The sequence below is a fragment of the Scyliorhinus torazame genome, chromosome 3 (genome assembly GCF_047496885.1).
Source record: "Scyliorhinus torazame isolate Kashiwa2021f chromosome 3, sScyTor2.1, whole genome shotgun sequence".
In the NCBI taxonomy this organism is placed as follows: domain Eukaryota; kingdom Metazoa; phylum Chordata; class Chondrichthyes; order Carcharhiniformes; family Scyliorhinidae; genus Scyliorhinus; species Scyliorhinus torazame.
This window is the reverse complement of record NC_092709.1, coordinates 350,332,333-350,353,724: the sequence shown is the minus strand read 5'-3', so window position 1 is coordinate 350,353,724 and position 21,392 is coordinate 350,332,333. Positions and strand designations below refer to the sequence as shown.

At 46.9% G+C, this 21,392-nt stretch overlaps 1 long non-coding RNA gene across 1 annotated transcript; it reads right to left on the bottom strand.

The window, feature by feature from the left end:
- Positions 1–10,121: 10,121 nt before the first annotated feature.
- LOC140409333 (uncharacterized) lies at positions 10,122–20,029 on the bottom strand. Its single transcript, XR_011940323.1, has 4 exons — positions 18,481–20,029; positions 17,718–18,099; positions 12,875–13,065; positions 10,122–10,670 (listed from the first exon to the last, which is right to left on the bottom strand). It is a non-coding gene; the product is annotated as an uncharacterized lncRNA (long non-coding RNA).
- Positions 20,030–21,392: the final 1,363 nt, after the last annotated feature.

The following is a 21,392-nucleotide window of genomic DNA, read 5'->3' as shown; positions in this document are numbered from 1 at the left end:
TGTACAGGAACTTTGTACAGGTACTTTGTACAGGAACTTGATACAGGTACTTTGTACAGGTACTTGGTACAGGTACTTTGTACAGGTACTTTGTGCAGACTTTGTACAGGAACTTTGTACAGGTACTTGGTACAGGACCTTTGCACAGGAACTTTGTGCAGGTATTTTATACAGGCACTTTGTACAGGTACTTTGTCAAGGTACTTTGTACAGGAACTTTGTACAGGTACTTTGTACAGGTACTTTGGACAGGAACTTTGTACAGGAACTTTATACAGGTACTTTGTACGGGACCTTTGTACAGGTACTTTGTACAGGAAATTTGTACAGGTACTTTGTACAGGAACTTTGGACAGGTACTTTGTACAGGAACTTTGGACAGGTGCTTTGTACAGGAACTTTGGACAGGTACTTTGTACAGGAACTTTGTACAGGTACTTTGTACAGGTACTTTGTTCAGGTACTTTGTACAGGAAATTTGTACAGGTACTTTGTACAGGTACTTTGTACAGTACTTTGTACAGTACTTTGTACAGGTACTTTGTGCAGACTTTGTACAGGAAGTTTGTACAGGAACTTTGTACAGGTACTTTCTACATGTACTTGGTACAGGTACTTGGTACAGGAACTTTGTACAGGAACTTTGTGCAGACTTTGTACAGGACGTTTGTACAGGAAGCTTGTACAGGAACCTTGTACAGGCACTTTGTACAGGTACTTGGTACAGGTACTTGGTACAGGTACTTGGTACAGTACTTTGTACAGGTACTTTGTGCAGGAATTTTGTACTGGAACTTTGTACAGTTACTTTGTACAGTTACTTTGTACAGGAACTTTGTACAGGTACTTTGTACAGGTACTTTGTACAGTTACTTTGTACAGGAACTTTATACAGGTACTTTGTCAAAGTACTTTGTACAGGAACTTTGTACAGGTACTTTATACAGGACCTTTATTCAGGTACTTTGTACAGGAACTTTGTACAGGTACTTTGTACAGGAACTTTATACAGATACTTTGTACAGGAACTTTATCCAGGTACTTTGTACAGGAACTTTATACAGATACTTTGTATAGGAACTTTGTACAGGTACTTTGTACAGGTACTTTGTACAGGAACCTTATACAGGTACTTTGTACAGGAACTTTATACAGATACTTTGTATAGGAACTTTGTACAGGTACTTTGTACAGGAACTTTGTACAGGAACTTTGCACAGGACCTTTGTACAGGTACTTTGTACAGGAACTTTATACAGGTACTTTGTACAGGTACTTTGCACAGGAACCTTGTACAAGAACCTGGTACAGGAACCTTGTACAGGTACTTGGTACAGGTACTTGTTACAGGTACTTTGTGCAAACCTTGTGCAGTAACTTTGTACAGGTACTTTGTACAGGTTCTTTGTACAGGAACTTTGTACAGGAACTTTGTACAGGTACTTTGTACAGGAACTTTATACAGGTACTTTGTACAGGAACTTTATACAGGTACTTTGTTTAGGAACTTTGTACAGGAACTTTGTACAGGAACTTTGTACAGGTACTTGGTACAGGTACTTTGTACAGGTACTTTGTACAGGAACTTTGTACAGGAACTTTGTACAGGTACATTGTACAAGTACTTTGTACATGAACTTTGTACAGGAACTTTGTACATGAACTTCGTCAGGTACTTTGTACAGGTACTTTGTACAGGAACTTTGTACAGGAACTTTGTACAGGTACATTGTACAAGTACTTTGTACATGAACTTTGTACAGGAACTTTGTACATGAACTTCGTCAGGTACTTTGTACAGGTTCTTTGTACAGGAACATTGTACAGGAACTTTGTACAGGAACTTTGTACAGGAAATTTGTACAGGTACTTTGTGCAGACTTTGTACAGGAACTTTGTCCAGGTACTTTGTACAGGAACTTTGTACAGGTACTTTGTGCAGACTTTGTACAGGAACTTTGTGCAGACTTTGTACAGGAACCTTGTACAGGTACTTTGTACAGGATCTTTGTGTAGACTTTGTCCAGGAACTTTGTACAGGTATTTTGTACAGGTAACTTGTGCAGACTTTGTACAGGAACTTTGTGCAGACTTTGTACAGGAACTTTGTACAGGAACTTTCTGCAGACTTTGTACAGGAACTTTGTACAGGAACTTTGTACAGGAACTTTCTGCAGACTTTGTACAGGAACTTTGTACAGGAACTTTGTACAGGTAACTTGTGCAGACTTTGTACAGGAACTTTGTGCAGACTTTGTACAGGTACATTGTACAGGGACTTTGTGCAGACTTTGTACAGGTACTTTGTACAGGATCTTTGTACAGGTACTTTGTGCAGAATTTGTACAGGTACTTTGTACTGGTACTTTGTACAGGATCTTTGTACAGGAACTTTGTACCGAATTTGTACAGGTACATTGTACAGGAACTTTGTACAGGTACTTTGTGCATACTTTGTACAGGTACTTTGTACAGGAACTTGGTACAGGTACTTTGTACAGGGACTTTGTACAGGTACCTTGTGCAGACTTTGTACAGGAACTTTGTACTGACTTTGTACAGGTACTTTGTACAGGGACTTTGTACAGGTACCTTGTGCAGACTTTGTACAGGAACTTTGTACAGACTTTGTACAGGTACATTGTACAGGATCTTTGTACAGGAACTTTGTACAGGTACCTTGTGCAGACTTTGTACAGGAACTTTGTACAGGAACTTTGTACATGAACTTTGTACAGGAACTTTGTGCAGACTTTGTACAGGTACTTTGTACAGGATCTTTGTACAGGAACTTTGTACAGAATTTGTACAGGTACATTGTACAGGAACTTTGTACAGAAACTTTGTACAGGTACCTTGTGCAGACTTTGTACAGGAACTTTGTACAGGAACTTTGAACAGGAACTTTGTACAGGAACTTTGTGCAGACTTTGTACAGGTACTTTGTACAGGTACTTTGTACAGGGACTTTGTACATGAACTTTGTGCAGACTTTGTACAGGTACTTTGTACAGGAACTTTGTACAGGAACTTTGTACAGGTACATTGTACAGGAACTTTGTACAGGAACTTTGTGCAGACTTTGTACAGGTACTTTGTACAGGAACTTTGTACAGGTACTTTGTGCAGGCTTTGTACAGGAACTTTGTACAGGTACCTTGTGCAGGCTTTGTACAGGAACTTTGTACAGGTACCTTGTGCAGACTTTGTACAGGAATTTGTACAGGTACCTTGTGCAGACTTTGTACAGGAACTTTGTACAGGAACTTTGTACAGGTACCTTGTGCAGGCTTTGTACAGGAACTTTGTACAGATATCTTGTGCAGACTTTGTACAGGAATTTGTACAGGTACCTTGTGCAGACTTTGTACAGGAACTTTGTACAGGAACTTTGTACAGGAACTTTGTGCAGACTTTGTACAGGTACTTTGTACAGGATCTTTGTACAGGAACTTTGTACAGAATTTGTACAGGTACATTGTACAGGAACTTTGTACAGAAACTTTGTACAGGTACCTTGTGCAGACTTTGTACAGGAACTTTGTACAGGAACTTTGTACAGGAACTTTGTGCAGACTTTGTACAGGTACTTTGTACAGGTACTTTGTACAGGGACTTTGTACATGAACTTTGTGCAGACTTTGTACAGGTACTTTGTACAGGAACTTTGTACAGGAACTTTGTACAGGTACATTGTACAGGAACTTTGTACAGGAACTTTGTGCAGACTTTGTACAGGTACTTTGTACAGGAACTTTGTACAGGTACTTTGTGCAGGCTTTGTACAGGAACTTTGTACAGGTACCTTGTGCAGGCTTTGTACAGGAACTTTGTACAGGTACCTTGTGCAGACTTTGTACAGGAATTTGTACAGGTACCTTGTGCAGACTTTGTACAGGAACTTTGTACAGGAACTTTGTACAGGTACCTTGTGCAGGCTTTGTACAGGAACTTTGTACAGGTACCTTGTGCAGACTTTGTACAGGAATTTGTACAGGTACCTTGTGCAGACTTTGTACAGGAACTTTGTACAGGAACTTTGTACAGGTACCTTGTGCAGGCTTTGTACAGGAACTTTGTACAGGTACCTTGTGCAGACTTTGTACAGGAATTTGTACAGGTACCTTGTGCAGACTTTGTACAGGAACTTTGTACAGGAACTTTGTACAGGTACTTTGAAAACTCATCCAGAGCAGAAAGTCAACATCTATCTCTCTGTCTCCCTCTGTCCTATCTCTTTCTATGAATGTCCATTTCTGCTGATCTCTCTCTGCCTCTCATTCTTTCTCTGCCTTTACTTCTGACAGTACTCTACTATTCTCTCTGTCCCCCATCAGTCTTTTTACCAGCTTTGATTATATCTCTCTGGCTGCTCTCTCCAGCTCTCTCACCCCTCTTTCTGTTCTTCTCCCCTCCTCTCTTTCTCAATCTCTGTCTCTCTCTGGTTTTCTCTCACTCCGTGCCTCTCACTCCCCTTCCCTCTGCCGCTCTCTTTCTCTCTCTCTCCCTGGCTTTGTCTCTTTCTCTCTCTCTCTGTCTCTCTGTCTCACTGTGTCTTTCTGTCTTTCTTGTCTCGATCTCTGCCTCGCTTTCTATTTGTCTCTCTGCCTGTGCCTGTGCCGTGGTCTGTCTCTGTCTTGGTGACTCTGTCTCTGTCTCAGTGTCTCTTTCTCTCTGTGTCTCTGCCTGTGTCTGTGCCCTGGTCGGTCTCTGTCTTGGTGTCTCTCTCTGTCTCTGCCTCGGTGCCCTGATCTGTCTCTGTCTCTCTGTCTCTATCTCTCTATCTCTGTCTCTCTGTCTCTGTCTCTCTGTCTCCCTGTCTCTCTTTCTCCACGTGTCTCCATCTCCGTCTCTGTCTGTCTTTGTCTCTGTGTCTCTCTCTGTTTCTATCTCGGTGCCCTGGTCTGTCTCTGTCTGTCTCTCTCTCTGTCTCCCTCTCCGCCTCCCTCTTTGTCTCTGTCTCTCTCTCTCTGTCTCTCTCTCTCTCTCGGTCTCGGTGTCTCTCTCTCTCTGTCTCTCTCTCTCTCTCTCTCTCTGTCTCGGTGTCTCTCTCTCGGTCTCGGTGTCTCTCTCTCTCTCTCGGTCTCGGTGTCTCTCTCTCTCGGTCTCGGTGTCTCTCTCTGTCTCGCTCTCTCTCTCTCTCGGTCTCGGTGTCTCTCTCTCTCTGTCTCTCTCTGTCTCTCTCTGTCTCTCTCTCTCTCTCTCTCTCTGTGTCTCTCTCTCTCTCTCTCTCTCTCTGTCTCGGTGTGTCTCTCTCTCTCTGTCTCTCTCTCTCTGTCTCTCTGTCTCTCTCTGTCTCTCTCTCTCTCTCTCTGTCTCGGTGTCTCTCTCTCTCTGTCTCTCTCTCTGTGTGTCTCTCTCTCTCTCTGTCTCTCTCTGTCTCTCTCTCTCTCTCTGTCTCGGTGTGTCTCTCTCTCTCGGTCTCGGTGTGTCTCTCTCTCTCTCTCTGTCTCGGTGTCTCTCTCTCTCTCTCTCTCTCTGTCTCGGTGTCTCTCTCTCTCTCTCTGTCTCGGTGTCTCTCTCTGTCTCTCTCTCTCGGTCTCGGTGTCTCTCTCTGTCTCTCTCTCTGTGCGTCTCTCTCTCTCTCTCTGTCTCTCTCTCTCTCTCTCTCTGTCTCTCTCTCTGTGCGTCTCTCTCTCTCTCTGTCTCGGTGTCTCTCTCTCTCTCTCTCTGTCTCGGTGTCTCTCTCTGTCTCTCTCTCTCTCGGTCTCGGCCTCCCAGTCCTGGTTTCCCGGTATTATTGATACGCAGCAGGGTAGGTTTTAATTAGTCTTTCTGCAGATGGCCAATTAACATTCATTACTTTTGCCGTCAGCATTTAATTATGAGTTGGGAGAAGTGGCTGGGCAGGTGACTGAGAAGAACTAATACTGAACCCCCCCCCTGCATCATTTTACAGGCTGCAATGAGAGAGAGGGTCAGAAAGGGAAAGAGAGCGAGACAAAGAGAGAGCGATAGAGCAGGAGCTAAAGAGAGATGGAGAAAGCATGAGAGACATAGAGAATGCAAGAGAAAGCACAGGTGTGCAAGCCAAGTGTGGGGAAAGGTGACAGAGTGATGGAGACAGCGGGATAGAGAGACAGACAGCAATAGAGACAGAGAGAGCGAGAGAGAGGCAGCAATAGAGGCGGTGAGAGCGAGAGATAGAGTGACACACAGCATTAGAGAGAGAGAGAAAGAGAGAGAGACAGATAACAATAGAAGCAGCAAGAGAGAGATGGAGTGACACACAGCAATAGAGAGAGAGAGAGGGAGAGATTCAAAGAAGAAACATACAAATTAGCAAGGAAAAGCAATAGACCTGAGGATTGGGAACAGTTTAAAATTCAGCAAAGGCGTTGATTAAGACGGGGAAACTACAATTGGAAAGCAAACAAGCAGGGAACATAAAAACAGACTGTAAAAGTTTCTACAGGTGTGTAAAGAGGAAAAAGATTGATAAAAACTAATCTAGGCCCCTTACAGTCAGAAACGGGGGAATTCACAACAGGAAACAAAGAAATGGCTGAGGAACTAAATTCGTACTTTGCTTGTCTTCACAAAGGGAGACAGGAATAATGTACCGGGGGTTCTGAGACACACGGGTTTCAGTGAGGAGCTGAAGGAAATCAGAATTAGTAAAGAAAAGGAGCGGGATTCTCCATTTCAGAGACGATCCGGGGGCTGGTTTAGCACAGTGGGCTAAACAGCTGGCTTGTAATGCAGAACAAGGCCAGTAGTGCGGGTTCAATTCCCGTACCGGCCTCCCCGAACAGGCGCCGGAATGTGGCGACTAGGGGCTTTTCACAGCAACTTCATTGAAGCTACTTGTGACAATACGCGATTATGATTAATATTATATTAAGGGCAGGATCAGCCATGATTATAATCATGGAGGAGGCGGAGGAGGCTCGAATGGCTGAATGACCATCTCCTGCTTCTATGTTTCTATGTAAGAGATAGGGAGACAGATTGAGTGAGAGAGACCAAGAGAATGAATGAAATAACGCTAATCTGTAATCAGTGTACAGAAATCTCTCATTCCTACTTATTTATTCACAGTTTTTATGCTGAATGGCTGTTCAGTTCTGCAGACACAGAGGAACTCTAATATCTCCTCCCAATGAACAGGCATTCGCCCCCACAGGGCAGCCTGTTTCACTGTAACCACTACCATATCTGAGCCAAGGCCTACTCTCAGAAGCAGGAGCCTTTTATTTTTTTCTGTCCCAAGAGTTAATTTAATTATTTTTCGTTCTCTAAGCTAAAAGGGTCGCTGGTTAGGCCAGCATTCTTTTGTTTACACATCCCTAGTTGCCCTTCAAAAGGTGGGGGGGGGGTGAGCTGCCTTCTTGAACCGCTGCAGTCCCTGAGGTGTAGGTACACCCACTCTGCTGTTAGGGAGGGAGTTCCAGGATTTTGCCCCAGCGGCAGTAAAGGAACGGCGATATATTTCCAAGGAAGGGAGTCACGGTAGCACAGTGGTTAGCACTGTTGCTTCACGGCACCAGGGTCCCAGGTTCGATTCCCGGCTTGGGTCACAGTCTGTGTGAAGTCTGCACGTTCTCCCCGTGTCTGCGTAGTTTTTCTTCCGGGTGCTCCGGTTTCCTCCCACAAGTCCTGAAAGACATGCTTGTTAGGTGATTTGGACATTCTGAATTCTCCCTCTGTGACCCGAACAGGCGCCGGAATGTGGTGACTGGGGGCTTTTCACAGTAACGTCATTGAAGTGTTAATGTAAGCTTACTTGTGACACCAATAAATATTATTATTATTATAAGTTCAGGGTGGTGAGTGACTTGGAGGGGACCCTCCAGGTGGTGGGGTTCCCAGGTATCTGCTGCCCTTGTCCTTCTAGATGGTAGTGGTCGTGGGTTTGGAAGGTGCTGCCTGAGGAACCTTGCTGAGTTGCTGCAGAGCATCTTGTAGATGGTACACACGGCTGATACTGTTCGTCGGTGGTGGAGGGTTTGAATGTTTGTGGAAGGGGGAGCGAATCAAGCGGGGCTGCTTTGTCCTGGATGGTGTCGAGTTTCTTGAGTGTTGTTGGAGCTGCACTCATCCAGGCAAGTGGAGAGTATTCCGTTACACTCCTGACTTGTGCCTTGTAGATGGTGGGCAGGCTTGCGGAGGGGGGGGGGCGGCGGGGGGGGGGGGGGGGGGGGGGGGGGGGGGGGCAGGAGGTGAGTTATTCTCTGCAGGATTCCTAGCCTTTGACCTGCAGTTGTAACCGCGGTGTTTACTACAAATGTGTTAACAGCAGCTTAGAAACAGCTGACGGAGGACTGCACCTCAAGCTCTTTGGTCCCCACACAGAGTTATTGACCCTTGGGCCTTGTCCAGGTTCCTGTTGTAACCCCTCTCCGCACGGCCACACAAAGGCGGCGTAAAATACTGAGAGAGAATAAGCTGTCAACATTTCTTGAACAGTGACATTACAATCTCTAATAAAATTTAAGAAAATTAAATGTAGATTTTGGTGCAAATGACACACTGAGTTAAGAATGATTAACAGGAGTTGTAAAATAAAGTGATTGGCAGTGTTCAAAATGAGCTGTAAGGGAGGTCTGTGAATAACGTTCTCACCAGTGCTCCTGGCCTTAGAATGTATTTTCCATAGTTTTGCATTGCAGCCACAGGCAGTTTAAGCAGTCATTTCCCAAGTACTCCTAAACGTGGGCACTGACAGGCATCTGGATATACTAACTGAAAGTTCAGGCCGTTATTTATCGCCCCTAAGATCTCCTTCCTTGGCTCAGTCTCAACCTTTGTCGGGTTTCACCCTGGGAGTTTATTTTATGTCCAAGGCACAATATAAATGGAGCTTGTTGGTGAGTGTCAGGCTAGATTATGGGCTTGAATCTACAACCTTTTGGAGACCAAGGTGAGAGAGCCTCCCACCCAGTCAAACCTGACAGCTGTGGGGCAAAGAGGAGGGGGGTTCACACTGAATTCAGACAAACACTATAATGTCACTGAGCCTCAAACTACACTGTGGGCTAATTTGCAAATGCTGAAAGGTTCACCTGTTCAAACTCAGTAAGTGACTTATTTATTGTATACCTGTTAAGGCCACCAGTAAGCATAGAACCGTAGAATCTCTACAGTGCAGAAGGAGGCCATTCGGCCCATCGGCTCCGCACCGACCCTCCAAAAGAGCACCCCACCCAGGCCCACTCCCCCGCCCTATCCCCGCGACCGCACCTAACCTGCCCATCCCTGGGCACTAAGGGGTAATTTAGCACGGCTAATCCACCTAACCTGCACATCTTTGGACTGGAAACCGGAGCACCCGGAGGAAACCCACGCCCACACGGGGAGGATGTGCAGACTCTGCACAGGCACCCAAGGCCGGAATTGAACCCAGGACTCTGGCGCTGTGAGGCAACAGTGCTAACCACTGTGGCGCCCTATGTCGGGTAATATGTCAGGTATTTTAAAAGGAAGAAAGATTTGCATGGGACGTTTCAAAGTGTGTTACAGCCAAAGATGTATATTTTCAGTGCAGTCATTGTTATAATGTAGGAAGCAAACTCACAGACATCAAAGTTCTCACAGACGGCAATGTGACTACGACCAGCTGATGGCCGAACGTTCCCACTTTGGGGCATAATTAGCATCTTGGCTCAAATGACACCAATTTAGAGGAGATGTTTTCTCATGTTTCTGCCTTGGCCTGTCGCCGACGGTAAAATCTGCTGGGAATCTGCAACAGTCCAGAAAGTTATTTATTATGAAAAGAAAATTCACGTTAAAAAAATGCTTTGTGATACGTTCAAGAGGAGGAGATGGTGATTTAATTTGAGGTGGGGGGGGGGGAGGGCAATGGTGGTAATGTCACTCGATTAGTAATCCAGTGATTCAAGGCCAGCATGCAGTGTGGTTGACTCTAAGATACCCTGTGAAATGGCCGAGCCATTCAGATCAAGGGCAATTAGAAATGGGCAATAAATGCTGACAATCCCCACACCTTATAAAATAATTTTTAAAAGATCAAAGATCATGTTGCTGCTTGATGATTACAGCGTAAAATGGGCTTAGCCTGAAGAATAATCATTTTTGTTTTAACGAACGTGCCAACATGTGAATAACAAATGTTCAGTCCACCACGTGCGAGAAACCCATTTTCAAATGACTGCAAATGACTTTAGAAACATTATAATGTCACTGACCCTCAAATTACACAGTGGGGTAGCTCACAAATGCTGAAGGGTTCACCTGTTTGAACTCAGTAAGTAGCTTATTTATTGTAAACATGTTAAGGCCACCAGTAATAGGTCAGGTATTTTAAAAGGAAGGAATATTTGCATTTATGTAATATTGCCCATGGCAGCTATTTTCAAAGTCAGGGTCGCAACCCGCGGGCGGGTCGTGAGTCATCGGTTGCCGCGTTCCCGATTGCGGGAAGAAGTGCCCAACGGCCGCCACCCGGCTTGCCCCCCTCAGCGGCGCGCAGGCCCGAAGCCCAGTGAGGCAGATCGCCTCCCCCCTGACGTCAGCGCGTTGAACCAGGAGCAGATTCTTTTAATATATCGATGGAGTCCTCCCTCCAGTAGCGGCGACGGAGAGCAGGTCACGTGGCCCGTACACTGACATCACTTGTGCTCTGGGCATGAGAGAGAGATTCCTCCGTTTTGTCGCTGCCAGCAGTGAGCTCCAGGGCCTCTGGCGGACAACCCATGAAGAAGAAGCTGAAAACAGAAACAAAGCAGCATGAAGATGGTTACTTGAGGGGTGGGTTTATTAAATGTGCCACTGCTAATCAGGATGTAAGGTCCATGTGTGTTACATGCAGGGAGGTACCGGCAAAAGAAAGATTAAAACCCTCAAAACGTCAAAGGCATTTGAAATGAAATGAAATGAAAAGCGCTTATTGTCACAAGTAGGCTTCAAATGAAGTTACTGTGAAAAGCCCCTAGTCGCCACATTCCGGCGCCTGTTCGGGGAGGCTGGTACGGGAATTGAACCGTGCTGCTGGCCTGCCTTGGTCTGCTTTAAAAGCCAGCGATTTTGAAGACTAAACATAGCGAGTTCGAGGACAAAACTCTTAATTTTTTTCAACGGATGCAGTGAGATCTTAAATCATCAGGTGAAGTCACTATCAGAAATGTAACATTGGGGGGGCAGCACGGTGGCACAGTGGTTAGCACTGCAGCCTCACGGCGCCGAGGTCCCTGGTTCGATCCCGGCTCCGGGTCACTGTCCGTGTGGAGTTGGCGCGTTCACCCCGTGGCTGCGTGGGTTTCGCCCCCACAGCCCAAAGATGTGCAGGGTAGGTGGATTGGCCACGCTAAGTTGCCCCTTAATTGGAAAAAATGAATTGGGTACTCAAAATTAATATTAAAAAAAAGAAATGTAACATTGAAGAACAAACGAGTGAGGACCAAGCAGGTAACCCGTCACATTACAGGTAAGTGAAAATGGTGGGTCGCGAAGGTCGACCGGTGTGGGTGCATAAGACCATAAGACATAGGAGCGGAAGTAAGGCCATTCGGCCCATCGAGTCCATTCCACCATTCAATCATGGCTGATTTCAACTCCATTTACCCGCTCTCTCTCCATAGCCCTTAATTCCTCGAGAAATCAAGAATTTATCAACTTCTGTCTTAAAGACACTCAACGTCCCGGCCTCCACCGCCCTCTGTGGCAATGAATTCCACAGACCCACCACTCTCTGGCTGAAGAAATTTCTCCTCATCTCTGTTCTAAAGTGACTCCCTTTTATTCTAAGGATGTGCCCCTGGGTCCTAGTCTCCCCTGCTAATGGAAACAACTTCCCTACGTCCACCCTATCTAAGCCATTCATTATCTTGTAAGTTTCTATTAGATCTCCCCTCAACCTCCTAAACTCCAATGAATATAATCCCAGGATCCTCAGACGTTCATCGTATGTTAGGCCTACCATTCCTGGGATCATCCGTGTGAATCTCCGCTGGACCCGCTCCAGTGCCAGTATGTCCTTCCTGAGGTGTGGGGCCCAAAATTGCTCACAGTATTCTAAATGGGGCCTAACTAATGCTTTATAAAGCTTCAGAAGTACATCCCTGCTTTTATATTCCAAGCCTCTTGAGATAAATGATAACATTGCATTTGCTTTCTTAATTATGGACTCAACCTGCAAGTTTACCTTTAGAGAATCCTGGACTAGGACTCCCAAGTCCCTTTGCACTTCAGCATTATGAATTTTGTCACCGTTTAGAAAATAGTCCATGCCTCTATTCTTTTTTCCAAAGTGCAAGACCTCGCACTTGCCCGCGTTGAATTTCATCAGCCATTTCTTGGACCACTCTCCTAAACTGTCTAAATCTTTCTGCAGTCTCCCCACCTCCTCCATACTACCTGCCCCTCCACCTATCTTTGTATCATCGGCAAACTTAGCCAGAATGCCCCCGCGATGGTCGGCCGGTGTGGGTCGTGAAGATCGACCGGTGAGGGTCGTGAAGGTCGACCGGTGAGGGTCGCGAAGGTTGGCCGGCGTGGGTCGTGAAGGTCGACCGGGGTGGGTCCCGAACGATGGCTGGCTGGTAAAAATGGGGCCGGACAAAAAAGTTTGAAAAACACTGGCCAATGGGATGTTTCAAAGTATGATACAGCCAAAGACATGTTTTCAGTGTGGTCATTGTTACAATGTAGGACAGGCACCAGCCAATTCACACACCCTCACACTACAGTGCAGCTATTCCCCGCACTGAGACACTGCTGGGGGGTGGGGGGGGGATGCGAACATGCGCTGAAATCTCTGGAGGAGGGGGTGGGTGCAGTGGGGGGGGGGGGGGGAGGGAGGGGAGTATGAGCCTCTCAGCCTGGGTGACCTCCCTCAGACTGAGCCAGCAGGGCTGAGACTCAATGTATCACTGCCAGGAAATTAAAACAGAATTTAAATGCCTGAACTAACCTGAAGCAAACCATCACTGACAGTCAGATAGTATCTTCTACTTGTAAATGAGGGAAGGTTGAAACATTTTGCTTTCTTATTTTTGATGGACGGTGTGGATCGGCACGGGTCCGCCCCTCAGAGGGCAGAGAGCAACATCTTGGCGGCGTGACCATTCATTCCGATTTCCCCAGGAACAGGGCACGGGGAAACTGAAACAGTGACAACGCCATTTAAAATAATTATACAGCAATAAAGAAACATTTTGAATTCAGTGGGTAAACAATAGCATGGTGCTGTCGCCTGTAGTTGTGCCTGTCACAACACTTCAGCAAGGAACCTCGCTGCCTCCAACTTGCCGTGGGACATCCTCCCAATAAGATAGAGACAAAAGACACGATTTAAGTGAGAAAGAATATACTGCCCCATATTGCCACATACGTTTGGCGGTTATACCCACGGTATATCCCCATTTATAGATACAAATACAGAAACCAGAGTGGGGGGGGGGGGGGGGGGGAACAGGTGGAGGTGGTGGGTAAGAAAGAGGCAAAGAGAGAAACATTAAAAGGAAGGGAATGAAAGAAATAGAAGGAACTGTGTATTTCTGCTTAACGACACTCATTTTATATTCAATATTTTGTATTCAATTCATAGATTTCATAGAATTTACAGTGCAGAAGGAGGCCATTTGGCCCATCGAGTCTTAGAAAGAGCACCCTACCCAAGCCCACACCCCACGCTATCCCCATCACCCAGTAACCCCACCCAATACTAAGGGCAATTTTGGACACTGAGGACAATTTAGCATGGCCAATCCACCTAACCTGCACATCTTTGGACTGTGGGAGGAAACCGGAGCACCCCGAGGAAACCCACGCACACACGGGGAGGACGTGCAGACTCCGCACAGACAGAGAACCAAGCCGGAATCTAACCTGGGACCCTGGAGCTGTGAAGCAATTGTGCTAACCACTATGCTACCGTGCTGCCCTGGGATGTAGGCATCACTAGTAGTGACTGCTCATCCCTGAGGGTAATGAGGAGTCAGGTGCAAGCCAGGACCAGGTAAGGACAGATGTCCTTTCTTCCTTAAAGGACATTACTGAACCAGATGGGGTTTTAACCCCTGGGATGAAAGCAAATCACTGCGGATGCTGGAATCCGAAACAGAAAATGCTGGACCACCTCAGCAGGTCGGACAGCACCCGTGGAGAGAGAAAGGAGGGAGCTAATGGGTCATCGAGACTCCAAGGGTTGGGTTTTTACACTGGGTGCAGTTGTGCGTTTTGAGTGGACGGGACCGGTTTCAATTTAATACTGGTGCATTCTTCAGGGGCCTGGGTCCCAAGTTCTGGAATTGCGGTTGTCTGTCTGGACACTTCCTCACGTACCTTCCAGACAAATGCTGCGCGAGGGACTTGGAACGAGACTTACTCCAACAATGGCGCCACATAAATGCCGGCCTCCGATGACGAAGTGCCGGCCACATGATGAAGGAGCAGCGCTCCGAAAGCTAGTGATTCCAAATAAACCTGTTGGACTTTAACCTGGTGTTGTGAGACTTCTTACTGTGCCGTTATTGTGGCATTTCCGTGTTTGTTGGGACGGTAAATGTCATGTTAAAATGATGGGGATGGGTGGGGTGGGGTGGTGGATCCCCAGGTGGGATAAGGGGCAAAGACCGTGTTGCGGCTCAGTCTATCAAAGTGAGTTTGAAAACGCCCCCGGGAGTATTGGTGAGCTGAATTGGAAAGCAGGACATGTCGGGACTCCCCAAGGGGAGGCTGTGTGTGTGCGTGTGTGTGTGGGTCGGGGTCTGGAACTCTGTCTGCTCACTCTGCAAAGCCACCAAAACCCCCCACCCCACAATCTACCCTTCCTCACCCTGCTCTCCACCTTCTCAACCAAAGCTGCTGAAGAAATTAAAACAATCTCTTCAGCAACAAAAATAATGGACCAGTTAATCATTGCCAAGGGCTCCTATTTCACACTGGTGTCAAGCTATTTGTTCTGCTTAACGATTGGTCGTTGTGAATAAATATTAATTAATAACTATTGGCTTTAATTGACATGATTGCATTCCGACCCCGTCCCTTCAAAAAAAACCCCAAATCTTCCCTCCCGCAGATTGAGATGTTAAACGTGAATGTTTGAGGGGCTGCAGAAGCTGATTAAGGGAGTGTGTTGCACGCAGGCTGAATGAAGTGAGGAGAGCGAGGGAGCATGTTGGCAAAGAATAAATGGTTCTCATTAACTGCATGTCTAGCCGGGGTGAAGGATGGTTCAGGAGAGGTTGCAGGTCAGCGAGACGGAGCTGAAAACAGCAACAGATACCACCGCAGCCCCCCCCACCCAAAAAAAACCCATATGATTCCGGACAGAATCCAGACAACAGGATCCGGCAGAGGGAAGGGCGACTCTGAGAGTGGAGGGAGGTGAAACCACACGGCAAAAACACAGAACGTTAAAAAGGAGACAAAAAAGTGCCAACGTGAAATGACAAAACCATTAAAAAAAGAACGTGGGAAAGGGAAAAGTTAATTACAACTTATAGATGAAGAGAACGTGGGAAAGAGAAAGAGAGTGAGAATTGAAGAGTCGGCCAGAGGTGGGAAGAGGAGAGAGGGAGAGAGATAATTATAATAATAATCTTTATTATTGTCACAGGTAGGTTTACATTAACACTGCAATGAAGTTACTGTGAAAAGCTCCTAGTCGCCACACTCCGGCGCCTGTTCGGGTACACAGATGTCCAATTCACCCAACAAGCACGTCTTTCGGGACTTGTGGGAGGAAACCGGAGCACCCGGAGGAAACCCACGCACACACGGGGAGAAGGTGCAGACTCCGCACAGACAGTGACCCAAGCCGGGAATCGAACCTGGGACCCTGGAGCTGTGAAGCAACAGTGCTAACCACTGTGCCACCATGCCGCCCGGTGATCCAGCAGTGATCATGACTGACAGTGTCACCTCAAAGCATGGAAAATGGGGATTATTGTAGAGATCCCCATGCTATAAACTTTTAAATAGGAGAAAGGAAGACTCACATTTGTACAGTGCTGTTGGGATCTCAGGGATACCCCCAAAGCATTTCACAGCCAATGAAATATTTTTGAAGTGTGGTCACTTTGTGATGGAGGAAACACAGCAGCCGTTTTGAATATAACAAGTACTCATAGAGAACCATGTGATCATGACAAGCTTTCACTGGAAAGATGGAGGCTGAGGGGAGATCTGATGGAGGTCTACAAAATAATGAGAGGCAAAGACAAGGGTGGATAGTCAGAGGCTTTTTCCAAAGGTGGAAGTGTCAATTACCGGGGGGGGGGGCAGAGGTTCAAGGTGAGAGGGGGAAAGTTTAAGGGAGATGCGCGGGGTAGGCTTTTCACGCAGAGTGGTGGGTGCCTCGAACGCGCTGCCAGAGGATGTGGTGGAAACAGGCACATTAGCAACATTTACGAGTCATCTGGATAGGGAGGAAATAGAGGGATACGGACCGAGTGAGGGCAGAAGGTTTTATTTTAGTTAGGGCATTGTGATCGGCACAGGCCTGGAGGGCCGAAGGGCCTGTTCCTGTGCTGTACCGTCCTTTGTTCTTCGTTCTTTGATCTGTCCATTGAGGGAGAGGGCCCCTCCTCTTCTTTAATGTAGTGCTGTGGGATCTTACATGTCTATTGAGACAGCAGACCCTGCCTCTACTTTGTCCAAAAGACAGGCAGCCAACAGTGCAGCATTCCCTCGGTGGTGCACTGAACTGTCAGCCTAGATATGTGATGAAGTTAGTAGAGTAGGAGTTGAACCTCTCGCCTTGATGACTAAGACAGTACTGCCAACTGAACTAGTCCAAACCATGCAGGTGAGGTGGATTGGCCATGATAAATTGCCCTTAGTGACCAAAAAGGTTAGGAGGGGTTATTGGGTTACGGGGATAGGGGGAAGTGAGGGCTTAAGTGGGTCGGTGCAGACTCGATGGGCCGAATGGCCTCCTTCTGCACTGTATGTTCTATGAACCAGCACTAGGCCATAAGGCCATAAGAGGTAAGAGCAGAGTGAGGCAATTTGGCTCCGCCATGACTGATCTGAAATGATAATCCTCAACTCCGCTTTCCCGCTTTATCCCTATAACCCTCGATTCCATTACTGATTAAAAAACTGTCTCCCTCAGCCTTGACTCAGCACTAACAATAATGAAGAGGAGGCAGCAGGGTAAGAGTCCTTTCAGTGCAACTGGGCTTGTGCGTGAAGCTGACCTCAGTAATATTTCGGGAAAGGCTGCAGTAAGATGCCCAGAGACACAAGGTGCGTGCATTGCAGACATTGTTACAGCTTAACACCCAGCTGCACCTCCCTTTCAACTTTGAAGAGCTTCTGCTCCGCCCACGCACGCCTTCGCTCCACATCGTGGAACCGGCAGGAGATCAGAGATTGAACACGTTCCAGCGCTGCGGTTCAGCGGAGTGGAAAATAGACTTTAAACCCCACCACTGAGCCCAGCCCAGCCTCGACCCCAGAGCGAGACCACGGGCCTGGTCCAGAGTAACGAGGGATCCATGAACTGGAGTGGGCACTGGGAAGGAGCACAGGATGCAAGCAGGGCCCAAGGAGATCTGATTTATTGCAGATTAATCATTAAATATTGAAATAAGAATTAATGACCTCTTTTCCAGCTGGTTAAACATTTAATTGACCCTCTCTGTGATGTTCTCAGACTCTCCCCATTTACCAGTTAGTGACTGGGCTGGGTTTGTTTCCTGACAAGTTTCGAAGGGTTCAGACAGGTAGAGAGACCATCACCTGGAAACACATCTGAACTACAACACAGGTGGGGCAATAATCCCAGTTTAATGATCTTTTGTTACCTGAAGGAAAAGACTGGGACAAGGGCGTTTGCCTTCAGCCAGTCGAGCATTGTTTAGCTCATGGCCTTCTTTTGTCAGAGTTGCTTTTTTATTATTTCCGAATTTATCCCCTGTTAAATTCAAAGCACACACAGGCTCAAAGAGATAATCAGTAATTGTGGCCTGAAGGACCCACAGCCAGACAGTACACAACGGGTGTCAGATAAACAGCTCACACAGCACCCATTCATCACTTTGTATTCTTTCAAGGGTTGTGGACATCGCCACCCCAGCAAGTATTGCCCGCTCCTGATTGCCCTTCAGAAAGCTGCCTTCTTGAACCGCTGCAGCCCATGTGGCGGGGACATCACAGTAACTTCATTGCAGTGTTAATGTAAGCCTGCTTGTGACAGTAAAGGTTATCATTACTATTATTAGGTACACCCACAAGTTACGTGCAGAACACACTGGATTGAATTTATTGCCGCGTGTCACAGAATTTACAGTGCAGAAGGAGGCCACTCGGCCCATCGAGTCTGCACCAGCCCTTGGAAAGAGCACCCCTTACCCAAGCCCACACCTCCACCCTATCCCTACACCTCCACCCGATCCCCGTAACCCCACCTAACCTTTTTCGGACGCGAAGGGCAATTTATCACGGCCAATCCACCCTAACCTGCGCGTCTTTGGACTGTGGGAGGAAACCGGAGCACCCGGAGGAAACCCACGCAGACACGGGGAGGATGTGCAGACTCCGCACAGTGACCCGAGCCGGGAATCGAACCTGGGACCCTGGCACTGTGAGGCAGCTGTGCTAACCACCGTGCTACCGTGCTGCCCTTGTGTACCGAGGTACACGCAAAGGTATTGTTCTGCGTGAAGTCCAGGCAGATTGTTCCATACCTGAGAAAACATAGAACATACATAAATGCACAATGTAAATACACAGACACAGGGAGTTACACAGGGAAATATGAGGCCTCAAGCTTGTTGATAGAGATAGGTTTTAAATAGTGTCTGAAAGGAGTAAAGCGAATTGGAGAGGTGGAGCAAATGAGGGAGGGAATTCCAGAGCTCAGGGTGTAGACAAGGATTTTTCAAAATTTGGGACACCTCCGGCATTTCAAATGAGGAAATGAGGCTGTGAGCACTCCTCTGCCAGGGACACAACTAGGCAGTGTACGTACTGGCCAGGATCTCACATCTGGATCTGCTGGAGAGAGCTGCCCAGGAGAGTTCAGTGCAGGACAGAGCAGTGCTGGTGTTAGCTCTGTACAAAGATCCAGGGCCTCTGGTTAACAGCCTACAAAGAAGAAACGTAACTCGGGAACAAAACAGTATAAAGATGTATGGTTTTGTCAATTGTGCCAGTGCAAATAAGGATACAAACCCAATGTGTGTTGTATGCAGGGAAGTACTGGAAAATGAGAGGAGAAGTTAAAGATTTTGAAAGAGAAGGGAAGGGTGAAAAATCCTTTTTGATGTTGAGACCCAGAGTCAGTTATTAACTTACAGCTGACTCTAAATGAAAAGACTGAGCTGCTGAACCTGATCTGTGACACCACATAAAAAAACATACCATAAGTCCATGAGGCTGCCAGCACTCTGGAGTAGCATTTCTCACAAGTATCCAGTGCTGAGTAAAATAAGCATTTTGTTGCTCTTGCCCTTCACAACGAACTACATGTACGAGGTTGGATTTTCCATTCTCACGAAGATGAAGACCCCACAAAGGATCCGGCTGAAGTCTGCACCTGATATGCTCATGAGCGAACCTACCAGACAAGCGGGAAACTGTTCAACCTCCGAAGGCTCCAGACCAGAACCAAGATCACGCCAACCTCAGTCATTGAGCTCCAGTACACAGATCACGCGCATTCAGAAGCCGAGCTACAAATCATTCTCGAGAATGGGCCTCAGACTAAACATCCGGAAAACGAAGGGTCTCTACCAGCCCACTCCTGCCTCACAAAACTGTCCTCCAACCATCAAGATCCACCGTGAGCCCTTGGACAATGTGGATTATTTCCCACACCTCGGGAGCTTTCTTTCGGTGCGAGCAGACATTGACAACAAAATCCAGCATCGGCTCCAATGTGCCAGTGCAGTCTATAGACACCTGAGGAACGGAGTATTCGTAGACCGAGACCTCACACCCAGCACCAAGCTCATGGTCTGGAGAGCAGCCGTGGTCCCCTCCCCCCTGTATACATCAGAAACATGGACAACGTGCAGCAGACACCTCAAACCCTTGGAGACGTATCACCAACACTGCCTCCGCAAAGCCCTGCAAATCCACTGGCAGGTAGGCGTTCCAACGTGAGCGTCCTCTCCCAGACCAATATCCCCAGAATCGAGGCACTGGTCACACTCGACCAGCTGCGGTGGGCGGGCCACATTGCCCGCATGCCCGACACAAGACTTCGGAAACAGGTGCTCTACTCCGAGCTCCGCAATGACAAGCGATCGCTCAGAGGACAGAGGAAACGCCACAAGCACACTCTCCCTAAATAAATGCATCATCCCCACCAACACGTGGGAATCGCTTGCCTTAGAACGCACAAACTGGAGAAAAAACATCCACGAGGGCGCCAATCGCCTTGAGCGCCGGAGAGTGGAGCACGCAGAGGCAAAGCGTAAACAGCAGAAGGAGAGCACAGAATCCAGAGCGTCCCACCCACCCACCCCATCAAACACCACCTGCCAAACCTGCGCATCCAGGATTGGACTATTCAGCCTCCTCATTTATGAAAATAGAACCAAGGTGTGTATTTAGTTGCTCAGCAATTTCTTTGTTCCCCATTATGAATTCCCGTTTCTGACTGTAAGAGATCTACATTCGTCTTCACGAATCGTTTTCTCTTCACATACCTACAGAAATCTTTACAATTAGTTTTTATGCTCCCTGCATTTACTCTATTTTCCCTTCTTAATCAATCCATTTTTCCTCCTTTGCTGAATCCTGAATTGTTCCCAATCCTCAGGTCTGTTGTTTTTACCAACCAATTTGTATGCCTCTTCCTTGGATGAAATACTATCCCTAATTTACCTTGTAAGCCATGGATTGGCCATCTTTCCTGTTTTACTTTTGTGCCAGAGAAGAATAATCAGTTGTTGCAGTTCACCCATGCGCTCTTTGAATATTCGCCATTGCCCATCCACCATCAACCCGTTAAGTAACATTCCCCAATCCGTCATAGCCAACTCGCGACTCATACCATCGTCGTTTATTTTATTAAGATTCAGGATCCCAGTCTCAGAATTAACTAACATCACTCTCCATCTGGATGAAAAATTCTATGATATTATGTTCGCTCATCCCTAAGGGGGTCTCACACAACTAGATTGCCAATGATTCTGTTCTCATTACACGGTACCTAGTCTGGGAAGGCCTGCTCTCTAGTTGGTTCCACAACTTATTGGTTCAGACAACCATCCCCGTTTACACTGCAAGAATTCCTCCTCTGCGGTATTGTGACCAATTTGACCCTTTATCTCATAACTCCCTGTTTAATACTATTCCCAGCATTACCACGACAGTTTGGGGGTCTGTATACAACGCCCAATAACATGTTTTGCCCCTTGATTTTTCACAACTCGACCCATCCAGATTCCACATTAACGGAGCTAATATCCATCCTCACTATTGCGTGAACTCCCTCTTTAACCAGCAATGCAACCCCATCACCTCTTCCT